The 9,196-nt window shown below is 37.8% G+C and overlaps 1 long non-coding RNA gene across 1 annotated transcript in view; it reads right to left on the bottom strand.

Annotated features, from left to right (window-relative positions):
* Positions 1-7,683: 7,683 nt before the first annotated feature.
* The window catches only part of LOC140921192 (uncharacterized), a 2,809-nt gene continuing 1,296 nt past the window's right edge, over positions 7,684-9,196 (bottom strand). Inside the window, exon 2 of the long non-coding RNA XR_012163998.1 lies at positions 7,684-8,016. This is a non-coding gene — a long non-coding RNA (uncharacterized lncRNA). The remainder of the gene's footprint in view (positions 8,017-9,196) is intronic.

Below are 9,196 nucleotides of genomic sequence, written 5' to 3' on the forward strand. Positions count from 1 at the left end.
TTCTCCTGGCACCATGATGGAACTCTGTGATGTAATAGAATCTACGTGGGCGGTGGTTATTAGTCTCGAGGCAGCAAACTGCTGCGGTGCCTCGGATTTCAGATCAGGAATGCCTAGACCCCCTTGACCCGTTGCTAAGGTAGCAAGTCTGCGCACCTCGTTAGGGAGAGGCTCTGATTGACCGAACAAAGTAGGGAGTAGTAAATCTTCAATCACTTCCTGGATTGGATCGACATAATCTTCAAACGATTCAATCGTGCGCATGAAGTAGGTGAACTTCGACTTGTAGCCTTTTGTGAAAGCAATATACGCCGCATGGGGCGCATGTTAGCAATATTCCATCTGTTCCTTCTTCAACAAACACTTGACTCATTGCATGGATCGCAGCCTCCGCTCCTGCGTTATGACCAGCGCAAACTTGTAGGGGGCCCGCCGCTTCTTTTATTTCCTCCTTTAAGAAACCGCTGACCGTTTTCCCCACTATTCTCCTCAGTACCTCTCCAACACCAATTGGTCTGATTCCCGGGTTCTTATCCAGCGGGATAAGCCTGCAGGACGTGAAAGCTTCAAGTAAGGATGGGTGGTACGATTTCCTTAGCAAATTTCTTGTGAACACGGCTAGCTCTTAATAATAATAATTAATAATAATAATAATAATAATAATAATAATAATAAACAAAGCCTAGCATACAGCAACCATTTTCAATGATAAAACTTTATGATATTAATTGTGATTTTATATGATCTGAATGGTTTGATTTCACTGATAATTAATTCACACATTTATGGCACTTTAAAGACTTTTTTTCCAAATAAAAAAAACTGTTGACTGATTTGGCTTATATAGTGTTGTTTTATAAGCACGTTGAGGCTGCGAAGAGAAAATAACATAAAGACAGCAACAGGAGCCCATAACCCGGAGTGAGAAACTTCCACGCGCTAGTGTCACGGCGTTTTTACAGAGCAGTTTACCTTAAGAACGGTTTTAGAGCGAATTTTACATATTAAAAACGGGACAAATATGTTTTGGTCATGAAATGGTTGGTATTTTCTTTTAGAATTTTTTTTTTCGCCAGCATTACATGTCATATAGCCTGCGAACAGCAGACGCATTTCCGGTCGTCGCTTCTCTCCAAATTAAAATAGCTATTTTTCGGAGGGAGGGAGAGAAGCGACGACCGGAAATGCGTCTGCTGTTCGCAGGCTACATTTCATAGCGAGTGACCGACTAAATATGAGCCATTTAATATATTATTTTCTATTCACTGTTGAAAATGTAATTAAAGATCTTCTTGTTGAGTGCCGTGACGCAGTCCCTTTCGACATATTTTGGCTCCTTCAGAAAGATTTTTCCCATTTTTGGTGAAGGATTCATGTCGGGGTTTAACTCATCTTTTGTAGATATCGCCAACTGTTAAACATTCGAACAAAACAGGGAATTCTTACTTCACTTCCTTCTTTGTCCACAACGACTTAACTTAGCCGAAAGTATCGATAACATGTCATGGCTTGGACTTTATTTGTCACGCCTGCTTCGTTTTTTTTTTGAATAGATGGGGGCGGGGGGGGGGGTGGGGGGTAGGGGGAGGGCTGGAGCGGAAGGTGATCATTCGTCGTGATTATCGATGCAAATTACTCGAAGACGTTTTGTTGAGGAAAAAGCGCTTTTGTAAGTATCATGTTGCCGAGAACGTTTGCAGTAAAGAAAAAAGACAAGACTAAAGTACGTAAGGTATGGATCAAAAGCCATACTTCACATGAGCCAAACATGTAAAATGTAGGGCCATCCTTTTCGCTGGTAATGCAAGACAAATACAATTGACATCCTTAAAGTTTTATTAGAATTCTATTTATATTTTGATTAATAAATAATTTTGCCACGGATGAACTAAAACAGGATGTGTCGGTAGTGAAGTTTACCAAAAAATAAATTGTCTTTTATATTTTATGATTTTTATTTTGAAAGCTGAAAGGTATTGTGCATTTAAATAGCTTCCTCACGAAGCGTCAGTAACAAGATTAACAAATTGAAATAAAGATGTCAATGTATTATTCTCAAAATTCCCTTTTAGTAATGGTTTGTCTTATAGCATAGAAGGATTTAACAACAGTTTATAAGCATTATAAACTACAGTTTGCATGACTATCTCTTCTATGATCTGTTTCAGTTTGTACTACAGATGAAGAACTGACAAAAGACGTTTTCTGCTTGTATAATTTTCTTTAGTTTATGCTTGACCTTTCTTTCGCACCCTTTTATCATTGGTGGCCAAAAATATCCGAATTTGAATTGCATGAATTTCATGCACTGTTTCAAATTAAACACTTTTTGTTTCCGTTGTTCAATCATGATAGTTTGTTGAAAAACCTGTTAGCATTCATTGATAGACGAAATTGATCCTTTAGCATGAAAAGATGGTCTTTAAGCGTTTGCTGCTTTTACTGACCGTTTTACTGTTTATAAAGGCTCAGGGTAAGTTGCATTCTGTAAGTGCTTTGTCGTATGTTTTGAGATGACAACCAGAGAGAGTCAAATCAAGTACATGCCAGTTTCTAAATTTGCGACTTCTTTCACGATAACGATATTTTTCCAGTTTAAATGAATCAGTCACAAAATTATCAGCTGAATTATAGGGTAAAGTTATTTGATTTGCTTCGAGCGCTGCAAAGATTAACAGTTTTTTTAAAAAACTTCCGGGGTCTATAGGAATGTTTCGTCCATGAGAGAACCCGTATGTTGCATTTTTTCCTACGCAGTTACGTAGTTATGTAGGTCTGCAATTTCGGACAAATTTCAGCATTGTTTGCAATCATCGAACAATACTAGCGTTCATTTAAATCCTCTCAAAGCGCTTCTTACCACTAATGTTAGTGTCAGTTAGGTACTGGTCGCACGTGAGGGGCCAAGTATGACCGCACTACATCAGCTGTTTTATTTACCATGAAAGTACATTTAAAGGCGTCAACTATGAATATTTACTCAGTGGAGAGATTGTCGTTTAAATAACTTTGCTCACCGTTTCCGGTTGAGCTTCAAGCTTTTGAAAACTCTCAGATCTAAGGGGGTGGGGTAAAACTGTTAACTTCTGGTTTGTCCATTTGAGTTTCAAACCATTTCTTACGCGCAAATGAAATTTAAACAGATTACGTCAGGGGCACCCAACGTCAATTTTCGGAAAATATCTGTTCGGAAGACGATTTGAGATCTAGAATTTTCGGAACAATTGTTGTAAAATTTGTTACTTGCCTGCCTCTCCTAGGATTTTCGAACATCTAAAATATGGTATAATTGCCCATTTTTAACGGATTTTTACCCTAAAAAGGTCACCTAGAATTTTCGGGAGCCTTTTTTCTGGCTGAGATTTTCGAAAAGGTAAGTTTTGATCGCTGTAATTTTCGGATCACTAGGCTTTCAGCTAGGAAATCCGAACAGATGAAAAATTTTTAGGGAATAAAAATATGCCTATATCTACCATTTAAATACTAAAATACGTTCAACAATGCTATGTTTAAGTGGTTTTGAACTATATTCTCGTTGGGTGCCCCTGATTACGTCATAGGCCTGTTAGAACAGGACCAAATTAGAGCATCACCCTGAGTGAGTTTCTTCAGTTTTCGGCCTTATATTGTATATCCAACTGAGGATGAGACCGTTTTTCAACTGTGAACTTCTACATATTGTACGTAAAACCATAAACACACCGATAAATTCTCTTCATACTTTACTCATTAGCCAGTGAGGTCATAAAGTCAAGAATGGGTAGCTGCGAGGAATACACTTTTAAAAATCAACGCGTATTCTTAACTTGCTAAACAGTGGCTACTTTATTTATCGCTTAGTTTTATTACTATCCATTATTTGTTTCGCATTTTTCGGGTTTCAGATTCTCTCTCAATTCCAGAAGATTTCGATCTGATGCTTTAAAAAAATACACCAAAGAAGGAATGCAAACTGATTCCTTTATACTATAATCAGCTAATTTTATTCAATTTCGCTTTTTAAAAAGTAGCTAGCTTTCTAACGCCAGTCTTTTTACCAGTGTTACCCTTTTCTATGTTACAAGGGCCGCATAATCTATTTTTTGGTTTTAGGAATATTACTTCGCAATCTCAGAGGGCCGTGTTTTAATTTTGTCGAAGGGCTTGCTTCATTTTGCTTTTATAATGCTATTGTATGGATTGCGTTTTACTGAATGAATGGAGCCGTAATCCTGAGCTGTTACGTTGTCAATCCGTTTTATGATGCGTGTGGAATATCATTGTCAGGGGCACCCAACGAGAATGTAGTTCAAAACCACTTAAACATAGCATTGTTAAACGTATTTTAGTATTTAAACGGTAGATATAGGCATATTTTTATCCCCTAAGAATTTTTCATCTGTTCGGATTTCCTAGCTGAAAGTCTAGTGCTCCGAAAATTATAGGGATCAAAACTTACCTTATCGAAAATTTCAGCCAGAAAGAAGGCTCCCGAAAATTCTAGGTGACTTTTAAGGGTAAAAATCCGTTAAAAATGGGCAATTATACCATTTTTTAGATGCTCGAAAATCCTAGGAGAAGCAGGCAAGCAAGAAATTTTACAACAAATGTTCCGAAAATTCTAGATCTCAAATCGTCTTCCGAACAGACATTTTCCGAAAATTGTCGATGGGTGCCCCTGCATTGTGGCTTATCGGTAAAAACGCTGTAGGTATATTAGAAAAGCCTCAGTATTGACATATTGATCACCGACATCATATATGTAAATTTACCATTGCTACATTTCCTCCAAGAAACGCCTAGACACCAGGCACTCATTCAAAGGAGGGTGCTTTATCGAGTTGGTGCTACAAGGTAGCTTCCAACAAAGAATAAAAAGTTTATGTCTATCGTCTGAACAATGCACAGCTTTTAGTATTCCACAAAAACATAGGGACAGTGACAGCAATAGGCTAAACTGTTTCCCTTCATTGATTCCATTGTAGTCACAAACAATTATAAAGTGAGAACAAAACATCATTTTCTTAGTGATAACCTTACTATTTTTGGAAGTGAGGGGGATGGGGGGGACGCTTACTCGGGTTGGGTTGCCTGTTTTAGTTGGTGTGATCGAGGGTGACCCCTCATTCAGGGCAGGGCGCTTATTGGATTGTGGACTCTTGTTTAAGGGAATATACTAGCTAAAGAAAATAGATTTTGTGTGCACTAGAAGGTCGTGTGGATGGCTTGTTTGTAAAACTGTTGCAACAATATCGAATCAGTGCATAGCCCTGGGAAAGATTTGGAGTGGTTAGCTCTATAATGCAACGTTTCCCTCTCCTTCCCAGTGCATTTCTTTCTTTGTGATCAGTATATGATCAAGCATTGCTACTACGATAGAAGAACTGAGATTTGATGATGATAACTAGCCTTAAATTGATTTACGTAATAGTTGCACTTGAGACACAGGTCCATATCGTTTCCGACGTAGAAACCTCGAGGAATATTTTTCGTCGCGTTGTCGGAAGGTATTCACGTACGTTTGAGCTACCGGCTAGCTTGAGTATCATTTCGTAACACTTCCCTTGCCGCCTACAAGAAAATTGTTCCATTCTTTTCTTTAGTTATACGTCTATTAAAACTTCTAGCTAGCTACAAGCCCAACACTTCTGTGTTTTTATGAAGGAAACAAAGTATTAGCACTGCGGGTCTCACAATGAGTGTTAAAAGACTACTATTGTTGTTAATTGCCGTTCCGTATTCTCAAGAGGCTAAGTGGAGCTCAGCTAACTCTGTGTATAATATGCTGAAGTGATGAATTTTTCTGATACAGGTTGCGTTTTTGTCGAGACTTGGAGAATTCCAGTTTGAAAATTTAAGTTTTGGTATATAAGTGTATTCTGGTAGAATTTTAGAACTTTGCATGTACCACTATAGAAAGAAGCAATTGTGTGGTCCCCCACTGCCCAATGATTTCATCTTTTTCATTTGTGTGATCTTTTCAGTCATTTAATTGTTCACAACTGCAGTTGGTTAAGAGGTAAATCTAACTGCTTGTTATGCGGCTCGGGTGAATTAAGGAATGGGTCCTCATTACATGCGGGGTTTTATGACTTGATCTTGTTTTTTCCAGTATCTTCGTTTATTTTAATCTTAGACCACTGCGTTAAGACCAGAACCACTTTGGACCTTAAACACTCCTTTTTTTAAGATCACGTGACCAGCCACGCCCATAATTATGCAAAATTTGGACTTTGCAGATTACACCAGTTTACTGAATGTGACCACAATCGTTTTTCCTTCCATGATATTTCATTTACAGTCAAATAAGCTAATTTAATCGGGGATTTGTGAAATGATCCATTCCTTCGTAATTATTAGATATTTTTCTCTCGTCCCAGTCTCCCTCTTAACAAGAAACGTTATAGTTTACAAAACGTAGATAATTTAAGAAAACCCCGATTAATTCCATAAATCTTGTGTCAATAGTCATTGATAAAAAGTGAATTAAATTACAAGTGTTATTTATAAAGTGGTGTAAATTTGGATTAAAATAAAAAGTCAAAAATGGGTGTGACAAGTCACGCGACACAGATAATACATTAGTAATAATGAAAAATGAATGCTTATGGGTAGTAGATATTGAATTTAAAAAAATTAATGCGAAAGGTAAAATCCCCACTAAAACAGACCACCCCCCTCCAAATTTGCATTGCCCCATTCCTTAATTCACCGGAGGGACCGCTTCTGGCGGCTTTGTTCAGTTGCCAGTAATATACACCTGATTGTAAAAACGTTGCCGCTTGAAAAGTATAAACCATGAAAGATGGGACCTAATGGATTTATGGGTAGAACTTTGTTAGAATTGCAAATTTAAATTTCTTTCCAGAAAAGTTTACATTAACGAAGCTTTTCGCGACAATGCATTCCAAAAAAGGTGCACGGCTCGTCAGAGATCTGTACAGTTACAGAGCGTAGCCATATCGTAATCATATCGCGGTTTCCAGTTTTCTTGGCGATAAGCTCACAACTTCATTTGTGCACGGCTCATTAGAGATCTCTACAGTCAAAGGGCGTAGCCATATCGCTAACGTACACTTGAAAATTATATAAAGAAGAAAGACAACGGCATGCCTTAAACAAAGTGCTCTAGGGATTTGCATCCGCACGAGCAGTTCGTGACCGTGTAAACTTTTGTTGAAAGAACTTTAAATTTGCTTTGCTAATGAACGTATACCCACACACTTAAAATTAAAGTGTAACATTACTCCAAAAAAAAGTGTAAAATCTTTGCCAGCCTCGACAGCCTTTTTTTTCTGTGTATTATTACACATCTTATAATAGTGTAATTTAACACACAACTAGAGGTTATATTTACACACCAATCAGTGTAATGTGAGTGGTTTACACTTTGGTCAAGTGTAAAATTGTAGTTCTTATAAGTGTAATAAAATACTAATAGAACAGTAATATTACACCGAATGATAGTGTAGTAGCTTTGCCAGCCCCGGCAGCCTTTTTTTGTGTGTATTATTACACATTGTCCAATAGTGTAATTTGACACGCAACCAGAGGGTCATTTACACACCAAACAGTGTAACTGTGAATGGTTTACACCTTGGTCAAGTGTAAAATTGCACTTCCCATAGGGGTAATAAAACATTAACAGAAAAGTAATATTACATCAATTTATAGTGTTAGGCAAAAAATTACGCATTTGAAAAATATAGCAAATCACATTTTTAATCACTGAATAAGCAGCTAGACTTCTAACAATAAGTAAAAATGAAAGGTTAAGTGTGCAAGCCATGGTGCGTACTGTCTAACTGCTTAGGAGTGATGCGTACTGTCCTATCACAAATCAGTGCTTAGGTCAGAGCTGGAGGAGGTTCAAGGTTTGAGCTGCAAGGTGGTACCCGGCAAAGATAGTTAGCAGGACGTCTTCCTGTCCAATTATTAGTATTTTCCAGTCATGGTGTGATGCCTTTCCCACAGTAAAAATGGATGGCGGTGCATCTTTTTTGCTTCTTCTAGATATTGTCCTCTTGTGGCTGCAACCTACGTGACAAATGAAATTGAAAAACAAAAAAACAAAAAAACAAGACTTGTTTTAGTCGGTATTTAAGTGTTCTTAATTTATCGTATCGGTCATGAGGGTTGAAAATAGGACCGAGTGTTTTAGAGTTCCTTCTAACTGAACTAACACAATAATGCTCTCTTGACCAACATGGCTAAGGTAAACTACTTAAATTAAATTTCATTTACAAAATAATCACATATTAGGTTTAAGATATAAAAAAGGTTTTTTCTCTAGAGTCTTAACAATCAAGTACATTTTTGCTCCTCTACAAAACAAAACACAGCTTCAGATATTCAATTCAGATATCAAATCACAAATTAAAATAACTCAAAACATGTGCTATTCCAATCCATGACCCCCAGTAACACTATAGGCGGGCCAAACCACCTGACTGAGTCATTAGTCAAAGGCGGGCATGAAAATTACCACCTTGCATAACTGCCTGGCCGGTGGACCAGAGCCATGATGAAGACAAAACACACAATTAGACTTTATAACTTGGTATCGAAACGAAAGCTTCATTGGTATACAATTCAGACATCCGATCACAAAATTACTCAAAAAACATGTTTTATTCCAATCCATGACCCCCAGTAACAGGCGGGCAAAACCACCTGACTGAGTCATTAGTCAAAGGCGGGCATGAAAATTACCACCTTGCATAATTGCCTGGCCGGAGGACCAGGGCCATGATGAAAACAAAAGACACTATAAGACTTTATAACTTGGTATCGAAACGAAAGCTTCACTGGTATACAATTCAGATATCCGATAACAAAATTACTCAAAAAACATGTTTTATTCCAATCCATGACCCCCAGTAACAGGCGGGCAAAACCACCTGACTGAGTCATTAGTCAAAGGCGGGTATAACCACCTTACATAACTGTCTGGCCGGAGGACCAGGGCCATAATCAAAACAAAACACACTATAAGATTTTATAACTTGGTATCAAAACAAAAGCTTCACTATACAATTCAGATATCCGATCACAAAATTACTCAAAAATTATTTGTTTTCGTCCAATCCATGACCCCCAGTAACAGGCGGGGAAAACCACCTGTCTGAGTCGTTAGTCAAAGGCGGGCATAACCACCTTACATAACTGCCTGGCCGGTGGACCAGGGCCAGGATGAAAACAAAACACAGTTATACGA

The sequence above is a fragment of the Porites lutea genome, chromosome 12 (genome assembly GCF_958299795.1).
Source record: "Porites lutea chromosome 12, jaPorLute2.1, whole genome shotgun sequence".
In the NCBI taxonomy this organism is placed as follows: Eukaryota; Metazoa; Cnidaria; class Anthozoa; order Scleractinia; family Poritidae; genus Porites; species Porites lutea.